Source organism: Vigna umbellata, chromosome 4, assembly GCF_029865625.1.
Source record: "Vigna umbellata cultivar VRB3 chromosome 4, Vumbellata_1.0, whole genome shotgun sequence".
In the NCBI taxonomy this organism is placed as follows: domain Eukaryota; kingdom Viridiplantae; phylum Streptophyta; class Magnoliopsida; order Fabales; family Fabaceae; genus Vigna; species Vigna umbellata.
The window spans coordinates 40,431,320-40,445,887 of NC_142168.1; the positions used below are offsets into that span (position 1 = coordinate 40,431,320).

The window sequence follows — 14,568 nt, forward strand, 5'->3', positions numbered from 1 at the left end:
TTAAAACATAATATAATGTTAAAAATTATAGATATTAAATGTAAAAAAAACACATATATATAAATATTTTTCTAGAAATTTAAAACAAAATTTTACTATTTATTAAGTGATTTGAAGAAAAAAAATATTGAACAGTGAAAATAAGATTGAATCAAGCTTATTTAAGGGAAAATGTAAATAAAATTTTACAGGGAGTTGCTCCCTCCACCCCCACACATCTCTTCCTCCACCTCCCCTTTACTTTTTTGCCCCTTCCTCCACCTTTCCTTTACTATTTTGCCCCTCAGTAAAATTTTATTTTTAAAATTATTGTTTTTTAATTTTATTCATTTATAACATATTTCACTGATAACCTACGTAGTTCCTTGTATGAGTAAAATATTTTTCTGCAAAGCTTGGTGATCGTGAAAAGAATTATCAAGCAATCTTCCTCTTGTTCTCGGTGCAGTAGGTGGTGCAGTGCGTTTATGGTGTAGTGTCCTTGTCGTGGTTCCTCTCCAGGTACGTAGTCATAATCCTTCCTATAATCCTAAACCCTAAACCCTTCCCATACTTCCAATAATCCTTTTAATATCCAAGCCTATAATCCTTGCATGAGCCATAAAATAAAAACAAAACGAAAAAGCAACGCTGCCTCTGGACGGATGACATCCTTCAACGGATGTCAACATCCGTTTAAGGCAAAACGGATCCGTTTCGCCTTAAACGGATGTTGACATCCGTTGAAGGATGTCATCCGTCCAGAGGCAGCGTTGCTTTTACGTTTCGTTTTTATTTTATTTGTTTATTTTATTTACAGTAATTTATATTTAAATTTATAATTTTAAATGTTATATATGGTTAGTTTTTAAACGTAATAATTTTGTTAAAATATGATAAACGAAAATGGAGAAATGGAGAAGAAGCTTTACGGAAGAGAGAAAGGTAAACGGAAATGGAAGAGAGGAAGAGGTGCAGAGAAGTAAATAAGAAGTTTTAAATAAATTAAAATATTAAAATAATAAAAATAAAAAATTTTAACTTTTGAGGATATAATTGTCATTTTAGAAGGATATAATTGGCATTTTAGAAAATTGGGGAAGTGGAGGAAGAGATGTGTGGAGGTGGAGGGAGCAACTCCCAATTTTACAATATATCACAAGTTTAAATCTGAACCATATGAATGTCCATTAATGTGGAGAGAGAAAGAGAAAGATTATTGAATATAGTGGGGAGGTGTAGGGTAATTTTGGAATAATAGAAAATAGTGGGGAGGTGTAAAGTATTTTTGGAATAAAAGAAAATAATGGAGAGGTGCAGGAGAACTTGGGGTGGTGGAGGGAGCAACACCCTCTGTAGAGATGCTCCCTCCACCACCACAATCCACAACATTCTTCTTCTACCTTTCCAATTTATCTTTTTTCAAAAATATCCTTAAATTAATTTTTGGTTTTTTACTTTTACCCGTCACTTTTTATACTTTTAATTAAAAACTTCAATTTTTTACCCATGTTCCAGCACCCACAGCATATCCACCCCCTCTTCTTCTCTTTTTCATTTCCGTCACACACTCACCACCTCTCCCTTTCACTCTTCTCCTTCTCTTTTCAATTTCCGTCACCCACCCTCCCATTTCCGTCACCCATCGACAGTTAGCTCTTGAAACTGCAACACAAGGAATTGTCCTTCTTAAGAACACCAGTCCTGTTTTGCCTGATGAAAGGGAAATTGCTCAATTCACATGGTATGAGAATGTGGTGGAAGCTCAACATTTTTGTGTATTTTGTCATTATTTTTCCCAAGAAGTTCAACATCTTGTTGTTCCATGCAATTTAAATTGCATTAGCTAGGTAGAAGTAGCTTATGTTTGATAATACTTATGAGGGGTCTCCATTTGTACAATTGTTCATTTATGGGTATTGATATTACTCACTGTCCTCTAATTTTTGTTAAAGAATATTTTCCATGCCATCCAGAATCTTATAGGAAGGGTGCCCAGCCGATATTTATTAAAATATGGAATTTCGATAAACTTCATAACATGTTTCAGGTATTCTATTAGACAAGCTATAGGGTGAAATTCGACGTAAGGTAACATATTTGCTAATATTTGGTTTTTAGCAAACTTTAACATTTATAAGATAATAAAATCATCTGAACTCTACAGTGTAGAGTATTTGATTGATCTTATCGGTTTGCTTAGCAACTTTATGTTCTTTTTATGGCTCTGAGCTTGACCCCATGCTTGAAGTTGAGAACTATCCCATACTGAAGTTCCAAGGGGTTTTCCATATTGGATGAATGCCGAAACAAGTATTTTCGATATAAATGAATGAGAGAAAGTTTGATCTCTTGTAGGGAAAATTGTTTACCAATGCATGCCCGAGGACCAATTCCAAATGGTATAAAAGCATAAGGATGCCTTCGTTTCATTTCTTCACAGTTGGGGTCAAACCTCTCTGGTTTGAACTTTTCTGGCTCTGGAAAGTCCTTGGGATCTTTTGCCACAACTCCAAGTGCTAACCACACCCAAGTCCTCTACTTATACCAAACTAGATTCAACAGTGGCACAGATAAAACAGTTAATTCTATGACTGAGATTTGTGAAAAGAATGCATATCAAAACAAAACAGTTTATATGTGTTCATAACAAGACTAACTTTTCATTAAACACTTTTCGGAAAAGAAAAAGAAATGAATTTGAAAAATAAAATGAATATTTTATGAACCTTTGGGAGAAGATAAACTTCAATCTCCACTTCATTTGATGTTTCTCTTGCAACTAATGGAGATACACTGTAAAATCTCATAGCCTCTTTGATCACCTGCATTTGAGGTAAAGCGCACAAAGGTATTAATTTATTAAATATTTGTTGAATTTGAATTAGCGGAAGAGTGCACTAAAAAATGGTAACAAAACTTATCAAATTCAAACTTGTATGAGATTTTGTGTCTGGTTTAACAAACCTAATCAAGATAAGGGAAGTTGTCATGAAAATCTTTAGCAAACCAAAATGTAATAAATTGAAGAGAACAATGTCATCCCAGGCATCAAATTGGATACGGTTGTTTTCACACCTGCGTGTGTGCCAATCATTGTAACAGTAGCCTTGGAATTGGGCCCAACGACAGCCACGGTACGATGACTCTGTTGGGAGATAGGCAAACAGAACCGATGTTCTTAAGAAGGACAAGTCCTTGTATTGCAGCTTCAAGAGCCAACTGTTGATGGGTGACAGAAATCTGTTGATGGGTGACGAAAATTTGTTGATAGGTGACGGAAATGGAAGGGTGGGTGACGAAAATGAAAATGAGAAAGAGAAGGAGAAGAGGGGAGGGGGGTGTAAGGGTGGGTGACGGAAATGGAAATTAGGGTTTTTAATAAAAGTGAAGTGGGAATTAAGGTTTTTAATTAAAAGTATAAAAAGTGATAGGTAAAAATTTTACCTAAGAATATTTTTGGAAAAAAAAATAAGTTGGAGAGATACAAGAAGAAAGCAGTGGTGGTGGAAGGAGTATCTCTTCACTTTATGAGGAAAAAGAGCTATTGGGCCTGTTGGCCCAGCCCATTATTTTTGTTCTTTATATTTTCACTAATCTATTGATTGTAAGACATTACATTTTACCCACATTAATCGTTGATTGAACTCTTCATTATGTAAATACAGCTATTTTACGCTTTGAAATTGTGTAGAAGAGCTGTATTAGGAATCTACCTTAAGGTAAACAAAGTTAACCACTTAGAAGTTGTTAAACAAAAAAGATTATCACGTTGAATGTCAAAAAAAATTTCAAAGACCACTTTGAATAAAAATGACGAATATAAAAATCAAAATAGATATTAAGTAAAAAAATAAGATAAATAAAAGTAAAAGGAATAAAATAGTAAAATCTCATAAACTACCTCTTCAAATTTGATAAAAAAAACCATCTTCAATTTCATAAACTACCAGAGGTACTTTCTAATATTTCCATGCATAACACTCATCATTCTTAGAATAGTGAATACACAGTCCACTCTCTAATATTTTCCATACACATTTACTACTATCATCTCTATCTTGATCATAAATGTCAAAAGATTAACTTCCTCCTTTTCACGAAAACCTATAAAAATACAAAGTAATCCTTACAAAGAAATTAGGTTTAATACTAAATACTTGAATCCTAAGATGATGGTGCTTGTCTTTGCAATGAACAGTCAAGTTCTTGGAAGCTATAAAATTGTAGATTAAAACTTCTACTTTGGCAGGAGGAAAAAGCAAATCTTCTCCTTCCGAAACTACAATTCCACCCTCTCTTTCAATTGGAAAGCAAAAAGTATTGTTAAAAGCAAAATTTTGGAGATCGAGACCATCTTTTCTCAATACCTTTTTGCAATTTTGAAAAAATTGTTTCATTCTTATATATTAATCAATGTCAAATTGAATTTATGATCCATGTGTCAAAATTGCGATCTATTCTCTCTAGTAACAAAGACTTTACCAAGAGTCTGAAACACTATTTTAAAATAATTGAGCACAAAATACAACAATTTTAACATTAATATTTAATATAAATTTTTATTATTTTTCATATTTTGAAGTATTAAATAAAAATTAAGGAAGGACTAGAATACAGAAACCATACATGTGAGAACATATTTATCTACATGCATTTTTGTTATGTGTCCCCATTTTCAAGGATAAAAAACATGATTTTAAAATTTATAATATAAATTATAAGAATCGAATAAATTTGACTAAGAGTAAAATTAGCTAAAATCATATTTACTTAATTATTTTAGTGTTTAAGTTTGCATTTTATAATATAAAAAGTAATTATTTAATTTTCATTTTATAAAAGTTATTATATTTTTAAAAAAAATTTCTATATTTTTCTAAGTTTTTCAGTTTAACACTTTTGAAGATAGAAATATACTATAGTGAAACTAGTAAAAATAGAAGATATCCATATTTAATCATCATTGAAAAATATCTTTGTCCTTTTTATCTTGGATTATTTTTGTTAGTTTAATCACCTTGAATATCTGCGCACCTGCACAGAAAACAGAAATAACAAAAAGAATCTTTGACTTGAGATTCTTTCTCAAATTTTAAAAGGCAAACCCTACACTCCCGAAACCCATACTCTCTCGCACCTCCTGAAACCCGATTTTCGCATATTCCTTCAACTCCCTCTCTCGCTCTTTGTGTCTCCCTCGTTGCACCTCTCCCTCTTTGTGTCTCCCTCACCATCTGTGCACTCTTTTCTCTGTATTGACGGGCTCGCAAGCAGGGACAATAGTGTTTGTGGTTGAATCTCGTTTCACTCGCGCGTTTTTGCACTAAGGTTGGTGCTTTCTTTCTCTGTTCGTGATTCCATTTTTCTTTTCCATTGTTAATGCATGTATATGTTTGGATTAATCTGAATCCATGAATATATGGATTAAATGCATGGATATACATGGATCGGATGTAGAAATTGTATGATTGAATACGAATAAATATGAATTTTTGGAATGTTTTTAATACGAATAAATATTTTATGATTGAATGATTGAAATTGTATGATTGAATACGAATAAATAGAAATTGTATGATTGAATACGAATAAATAGAAATTGTATGATTGAATACGAATAAATATAAATCTGAATCCATTTATATGTTTTTAATTTGAAATTTTGATTCTTTTTTATATTAAATATTTGTTAATTACTTCTCAATCTTGTTTTTGTTTGTTTCTTTTACTCTTTCTTTTATTTTTTTTATTCAGAATATTCAGAAACAATGAAGATGGATGATAATGAGCTGGCAGCACTTCACATAGAATTGGCCACAGCTCATCTGCATAAGAGCTTCTCCTCTTTTCGGAGAGGAGACTACATGACCGCCAATAAGGAAAATACTAATGCGAAGACATTTTTAAAAATGTCATTAGAATTATCCCGCTCTCCTGTGGCTTCACCACCCCAGTCTCCAGCGAAATTCTCTTCTGCTAAAATACATATACATCTCCCTGATGAACTCATACAAGAAATTCTATCATGGCTTCCTGCGAAGATTCTCACGCGATTCAAGGGTGTTTCACAGAAATGGTATTTCCTTATCATTGATCCTTACTTTTTGAAATTGCATCAAGAAAGGAGTTTCTTCCACGAAGATGAAGATGAAGACGAAACTTATTTTAAAAAGACTCGCATTGGTATATTTTTGGAAAATCGAAATTATGCTGCTGCTTATAAGGAAACTTGCCATAATGAGAAGTGTTTAAAGGCGATAGTAAAAGGCTCGACTTTTGATTGTGGTTCTGTATTTACTCGTCGATCACGTGGTTCTGTATCACGTCGTGTTCGTCGATAATTCTGCTTTTGCAGTGTCTATTCCTCTATCTCTTTCATCTCCTTTTTTTTCCAATGACGAAGTTGTTCTTGCCAATAATTCTCACAACCCTCCTCTCTCCCAATAATCTTATTGTCTAAAGTTTGTTTTTTTTAATTTGATAATCATATATTTTCTTTCTTAGGTAGAATAAGAGGAAGTATTTGATCTTTGTCAGGTTCTTGGATTCTTTCAGTTTCAATGTTATTTTGATTTGGTTTTGAATAATATAGTATTATATTAAAAACTAATTGTGTGTTTGGTTGTGATTTGTATATATTATTGATTATTGATTATTTTATTGATTTATTGTGTATTAATTTAATAATTGAAATTAATTTTGTTATGTTATTTTTCTTTCGTGCCTGAAAGAAAAATTTTCAATAATTGAATATTAAACTTTTTAATTTGAAGTCTCACGGTTTAAATATAAAAAAAATAAAGTAAATTTAGTTTGGAATAGGAGGACACTTCCACTCCCTAAATAATTTTGGAGGTTTAAGTAATATACATAAATGTTTTTAAATATATTACCGTTATTTTTGCAACAGTAAAATATGAATTTAATTTAATTTAATTTGAGAAAATTAAACATTTTATAAAGAAGATTGCTCAATTTATTATTAAATATTGTAATCAATAATTTAAATTATAATAAAAATAAATTTTAGTTATTGATAATTTATTTTAACATTAATGAAATCAAATTTACAAATAAGTATAAAATATGAAAGATTTTGTAGACAAACAACGAAGTGCAAAATATTTAGAAACAAATTTTCATTATTTTATAGTGAATATCTTTTGATCTTTATATATTTGGTTCTTAAATTGGTTTATATATATATATATATATATATATATATATATATATATATATATATATATATATATATATATATATATATATATATATAGTATAACGTTGCTAAATTGATTTCTATACATTTGGTTCCTAATTTGGTTTTAATATAATTAGTTAAATTGGTTTCAACATAGTTGCTGAATTTATTTCTATACATTTGGTTCCTAAATTAGAAACTAAAGATTAGTAGCTAAGATTCATTAATGTTTTAAGGTTTAATGTCTCCGTAGGTCCCTATTTTGGTCATGAATTTCAAATAGGTCATCTTTCTTTTCGGCGTATCAATTGAATCCTTGTTTTTGTAAAATTAAATCAATTATAGGTCTGCCGTTAAATTGGACAAACGGTCGTTACAGTATTGGTTACGTGGCATGGTTATTGCAGTTACTAAGCAGACGTGGCATTTAAAAGCATTTTTGTATTAAATAAAGAAGAAGGAACAATGACATTTAAAAGCATTTTTGTATGAAATAAAGAAGAAGGAACAGAAGTATAATCCCTTTTAGGTAAGGGTATACTTGGAAAAAAGAAAAAATTAAAGGGCAAGACGTTTTAATTGAGGAATGCAATTGAGATTGGGGAAACAAATTGGGGGTTTTTATTATTAGGGTTCGCGTGAGGGAAGAAAAATCGAGATCTTTGTTCGAGTTGAAGCGGCAAGGTTCTTCGGTGAAGAAGAAGTAGTTGGAAGCGGCAAAGTGCATGCAGGGGTTCGTGTCTCGGTAGGTCAGGTGTGGGTCCTTTATTGATGAGAAACTACAATATTCGGTGGTGGTCCCCAAAGCAACCCAAGAACCAATCATGCCATCATCACAGTTATCTGAAGTGTGTATGAATGACCAGGAAGCTCAACTATAGATGTGTGTATAAATGACAATGATGCCAAGTTTAAGGATCTTATTATAAAATAGTCTAAGGAACAATGTTTATGGTTTTACTGCTATGTAATTTAATGAATGACAATGATGCCAACTATGTATGGTTTTGGATGTATTACAATGTTTTAAATATATTAGAATTTCCTTCTTTGACGTCTTATAAATTACAATGACCAGGAACTGTATTTCCATTGTTGTATCACTAAAGCATAAGTACTGTTTTTTAATAGTTTGGTGGGCACAATTATGTTTAGAAATTTTTGCAGGTCTTATATCTGATACTGTATATGTTAGGGTATAAGGTGGGAGGTAATGAGAAGGAGAAGAAAGGTAGGAGGGAAGTGAGGCTGAACAGTATCGATCGTAAAGGTCGAACGTTGGAAGGCAGGGAGCACATGTTAGGGGCTGGAAAGTGTACAAGAGAAGAAGGTGTAGGAGGGAGAGAGAGGGGGACCGAACGGTAGAAGGTGGGGAGCTATGTGACCGAACGGTAGAGGGAGGACGACCAGACCGAACGGTCGGGAACAGGGAGGTAGTTGGACGAGCGATAGAGGAGGGTGGACGACCAGACCGAACGATCGTGAGCAGGGAGGTAGTTGGACGAGCGGTAGACGAGGGATGACGACCAGACCGAACGGTAGAAGGTGGGGAGCTATGTGACCGAACGGTAGAGGGAGGACGACCAGACCGAACGGTCGGGAACAGGGAGGTAGTTGGACGAGCGATAGAGGAGGGTGGACGACCAGACCGAACGGTCGTGAGCAGGTAGGTAGTTGGACGAGCGGTAGACGAGGGAGGACGACCAGCTCCAGAATTGCTTCCCTCTGTTCTTAGCAGTTCTAGCTGTTCTTACCACTGTTTTCTCTCCACACAGGCAAAGGGGTGATACACCATCAATCGTAGATACTCCACCACCACGAAAAACGAAATCAGAGTTTTGATTCCGCCACCCATTGCATGTTGAAGATGAACAAGAATGCGACTTCTGCACTTCATTATCCATCACTTCGAATCAAAGAAAGAACGCACACCCTCCCACTTCCAACTACATAATCTTCACCCACGAACACTGGCGCTTCGAATCAAAGAAAGAATGGGATTTTTTCCCTCACGCGAACCCTACTAGTAAGAACCCCCAATTTGTTTCCCCAATCTCAGTTGCATTTCTCAATTAAAGGGGGTTGTCCTTAAAGTTTTTCAATTTTCCTAGTATGCCCTTACCCAAAAGTGATTATACCTATGTTCCTTCTTCTTTATTTAATACAAAAATGCTTTTAAATGTCACGTCTGCTTAGTAACTGCAATGATCATGTCACGTAACCAATACTGTAACGGCCGTTTGTCCAATTTAACGGCATACCTGTAATTGATTTAATTTTACGAAAACAAGGACTCAATTGATACGCCGAAAAGAAAGAGAACCTATTTGAAATTCATGACCAAAATAGAGACCTACGGAAACATTAAACCATGTTTTAACTATTATTAGATTTAGAAAACATATAAATATATATATTATTAATACAATTTTTTTATTTTATTAATTTTGTTTAAAATCTATTGTAATATATATTTGTTTAAGTACGAGTTCGCATTTTGATAATTTTGATACGAGAATTTTGATGAGACTTAATTGGAAATTTTTAAAATTCATATAATTACAATATATTTTAAATAGTTAAAATATAGAATATTATGGATGTTGGAAATTTTTAGGATTACGAAGATATGAGAGATATGAAATAAATTATAAATAAAAAATATATGTTATACGAAGAAATTTGTTATTATATATATATATATATATATATTACAAAATGTAACAGAATATAAAATATTTAACAATATTTTAATTTTGATTTCTTAATTATAAAATAATAATTAATTTCTAAAATTGAAAGATATTTTAAAAAAAAGAATTATTTCTCAAAAACTAATTTAAATAAAAAAGATATTAAGTAAATATGAGTGAGTTGAAAGATTCCCGATGAGTTAAATCATGCTAAGGGTATGTTCTGCACCTTTTGTCGCATCAATGAGTTAAATATGTTTTTAGTCCCTAACTATTAAGCGAATTTTTTTTAGTTCCTCTTTCAAAGTAAGATACATTTTAGTCCTTCTATTTAAAAAAATGTTAATTTTTTATCCTTCCACTGTTAGTTTTGGAGGACCAAAAATTAAGGTTTTTTGAAGGAGGAGGACTAAAATGTACCTTACTTTGAAAGATGGACTAAAAACAAATTCCGCTTAATAGTTAAGGGACTAAAAACATATTTAACCCATGATCAATAGACAATCATTAAATAATTTTACATGATTTCTTTTTTGAAAATAAAGCCACAAAATTATTAATCTGAGAAATTTTTCTTTTCAAAATTATTGACCTGATAATTGAGGATATTTTAAAAATTATGTGCATAATAATGTATTAATTATTAATAAAATTAGTGTGAGGGCCTGTAAAAAAAAATATAAAGGAGTCATTGGGCCTTATGTAAGGCAGTCTGACCCATCAAACCAAGGACAACTTAGTCTTAGGAAAGACTTCTCAGAAGTCTGATTCAGTTGCTTGAGCTCTCTCTCTCTAAAATTTTTTTGCCCTAAATTCTCTTTGTCTTCTCTCTAAAAATTTCCATTCACTGAACCATTCAATCTTGGATTTGAATGTGCTCAGGCATTCACCACACTGAATGCCTCCTTTTGACTCGATCATATTTTCGTTTGGACCGATAAGTGATTTTTCCCCTTTCCTTCGTTGTTTCTGGAGCCTAGGGCAAGCAACATTACTGGTTGCATGTTACTAGTGGGGTTTCGTCTTCATATTTTCTGCCAAATCAAGCTTTAAGAGCTGCCACTTTGGTGGTTTGTAGGGTCAGGTTGAGTTCACGTGTTGTGAAGGGTACTGTTAGGGCAGTTTCAATTAGTTGTGTTTGGAGAAACCCAGGTAAGGGGAGCTAGTTATAATTTTTTTAGGAGCTGTATGATGTGCATGTTTGATAAATTGTGAATTTTCTTACTGTTATACTATATTTTTGGTGGTGAGCATGTTGAGTTGCATTTGTTGAAAATGTGAAATTTGTGTAACCATGGTGTGCTGATTATTATTTGACTTGGATGAGTTTGTTGGCTGTACTTGATTTTGTTGGAGAGGTTTGGAGTAAGAATTCTGTAATATCGTTAATATGGATAGTACGTAGGTGCACATGTACTGTTTTAGGTTACTGTGAGGGGAAGTGAGGTATTCAAATTGGGCAATTGGAGTCTAGAACACCATAGGACAGTTTGGATGACTTAGATAAATCAATTGTGACTTGTTGAGAGTACTTTGTTGGTAGGATAGAGGAATCTTAAAATCCTGAGTTGGCACATCCTTGATCATAGAGTAGCCCTGGTCTGATCCAATCAGTTGTGACTAGTCATATGTGCTGGCGTCGATGGTGAGTCTAAAGCGTTCAGACATTGGATTCTTCTCCGATGACCAATTGGGTTAATAAGGAGTGTTTGAGGTGGAAATCATGCGTTAGCCTTGTTAGATGAGTAAACAGTTACTAGAGTATTGTTTTAGGTCTTTTGAGAGGAACTGAGGTCTAAATTTGAGCATAGGTGGTCTTGAGTGCAATTGGGCAGTTTGGCTAGCTTGGATGAGTCAATTAGAACTGGTTAGGGTCATAAAACTGAGTAAAGTCATGTTCAAAATGGTAGAATTCAAATTGGGTTCTTGGGTTAATGAAATCGGAGTTTTAAGTTAAAAGTTGGGTATTGATCACTTTAGAATCATGTTAACAATGTTTATAATCAAATAGACAAGTTTGATTAGGCTTCTACTATGATCTAGGATCATTAGAAGTTAAGGAAGAGGTCTAGAACGAGTTCTGGGGTGTTGAGTGCTTGAAATTTGTAGAATTTCGTTCTGCTGATTATGCAGAGTCACATAGCACACCCTCTACGCTATGCGAATTTTTGCTGAAAGGCTCACCCGTCAGGAAAATTTGCTCAGCGCACCAAGGGTGGTGCGCTGTGCGAATTTTTGCTGTCTTGCCTTGCACCCTGGTGCGCTGTGCGACCTGGTTCAGTGAGTTTCACATTTTTCCTCATCTGTTTGATGTTGTTTGATTGCCAGGGTGTATGTATGTCTATATACCTGATTTTGGTGGCTTGATTTTGCAACATGATCGAGGGTATGTTGTATTGTTTGTGAATTATAGTTTGGAAGTATGTATGAAACAAAATTGTGATTGATGTAAGTGTAACAAGTATGGTTCATGAACGTAATTCCATGATCCTCAAGGAGAGGATATATGGTGGTGCTTTAGTAGTGTGTAGAATGATTGCATGGCAGCTCAGTCTTGGGGGTTTTCCTGAAACTACAATGATCAATCATTCTCAAGTAGAGAGTATTGAATCATGTGGTGAGTAGTAGTAGGATGTCCTAGTCTTGGAGGCTTCCAGTATGCTCCAAGGCGCGGAACGGACTAACCTCGTGAGTGTGGTAGGGTGGAACCCATTGGCTTTGCAAAGCAGTAGAAGCCACCACGAGTGCATAACCCGCCATAGCTCGGCAATCATTCTAGTCCGGATGAGTCGGTTTATAATGCAACAAGTCTTGTAATGTCATTTATCATGTTTTGAGTGAACTATGCATGCTGTGTGTGACTGTATAACATGTTTTTTTTTATACCTAGCTCACCCTTGCTTGTTTGTGTATGATTCCTTTTGCGATGATCATCCACTTGGATGGGAGCAGAAGGCGAGGAGGTTTCTTTGGAGACAACTTTGAAAGAAGACGACAATGCTGTAATTTAGGCTTCCTAGGGGTTTCTTAGTCATTTGATGATATTTTGAACTACTTTTCCTCTTTAAGTTTCCAGTTTAGACATCTTTAGTTAAAGTTTAAATTCTGAAGCTATTTTAAGGATGATTGTAATCATAATTACTCTTGACTGCTTTCCTATATTATGCATGATGACGTCTTTATTATATGTGTTTTTCTATATAATTGGGATGTCACAATTAGCATAATAATTAAGTTTGTATTAGAAGATTGTAGTGATCAATAAATCATTTGTTTTCTTAATTAATAGTGATATATTTTTACAACTCTACCTGAAAAGTAAAAAATTCAACAAATGTGGTTCAATTTTTGACATTTTATACACAATGAATTGTGAACTATGAATATAATGAAAATTATGTATGAGATTAATTTTCTTATGTTGAATTTATAATAATAACAAACTACAAGATAAAAGATAAATATAAAGTAAAGATGATATATCTAACACTCTCGCTCAAGCTAGTGCATAATATATATCAAGTTTGTTACTAATTTAATCCATAAAAACTTAATGAAAATATCTACTTTTGCACTCAAGTGATACCAAATTGTTAATGATTTGCAAGATACCAACCCAAAAGACTTCCCTGAGCAACAAATTTGGGAGGTTACTCCATGTAAATCTCTTCTTGACTATTAATTTGTGTATATTGACTATGAACTTTGTCATTTTTGGTTTTGATAGTTGTGGTTATTCTTTTTGTTGAAATTTTTTTGAACCACTCCTTGGAATCATTATTTTTAACAGAAAAAATCACAGGAGCCACTATTGTAGTAAAGGGAAACAACATCGGTTATTTTCGCCTATCCGCACCGGTTCTCCAACCGAGGTATACAGGCGAGGCAAAAAGTCTACCACTTTTTATGACATTTTGCAGAATGTATCAGTATTTGCAGAGTTTTATGACTCGGTTATTCACAGAACCGAGGCATAAATCTTTTTCAAAAAATTTATATGTCTCATATGACATGTAACCGAGGCGGTACACCCTATAGGCATCGATTCTTATATGAACCGAGGCATATACTGTTTCAATAATTACGGATATGCCACCACGTTTTATACGCTTCGATTTTTACTAAACGAAGCATATATAATGTAACACCCCTTATCAGGGTGCCACTAGAAAAATAACGAAATCAAAACTTTTACGCCAAATTTTTTTTTTTCAATTAACATCGCGGAACTAAACCATCAAAAGTTTAAGCGTCTTACAACATAAAGTTTAAGCGTCTTACAACATAAAGTTAAAACCTTACAAATATCAAATTCAATATTCAAAAACATAAAATTACTTAAAACATGATAAGTCCCCCATAGTCATTCCCATAACTCTCGTCGTGCTACTTCATCTCTGCCTCATCTGCAACGCCATCTACTCCCGTACAAGTACGATCATCGTAGGTGGAAAACCACAACCACAACATTTCAGGGTGAGTAACGAGGAACCTAACATAGCATATAATTTAAATATCAAAATATCATAACTTAGATTATCCTAGTCACAACCTTACAATACAACACAATATTCAACTCGTAACTCAGACCATCACCACTCAGACTATCAAGATCATAATATTACAATACATCACAATATTAAGCTCACAACTCAATCATTTACTCAAGCTTCTGTTGTTTCCTTGAATTTT

At 33.3% G+C, this 14,568-nt stretch overlaps 1 long non-coding RNA gene across 1 annotated transcript; it reads right to left on the minus strand.

Moving 5' to 3' along the window:
• Positions 1–1,959: 1,959 nt before the first annotated feature.
• LOC148200176 (uncharacterized) lies at positions 1,960–3,367 on the minus strand. The gene is made up of 3 exons (XR_015786399.1): positions 2,947–3,367; positions 2,709–2,804; positions 1,960–2,531 (listed from the first exon to the last, which is right to left on the minus strand). It is a non-coding gene; the product is annotated as an uncharacterized LOC148200176 (long non-coding RNA).
• Positions 3,368–14,568: the final 11,201 nt, after the last annotated feature.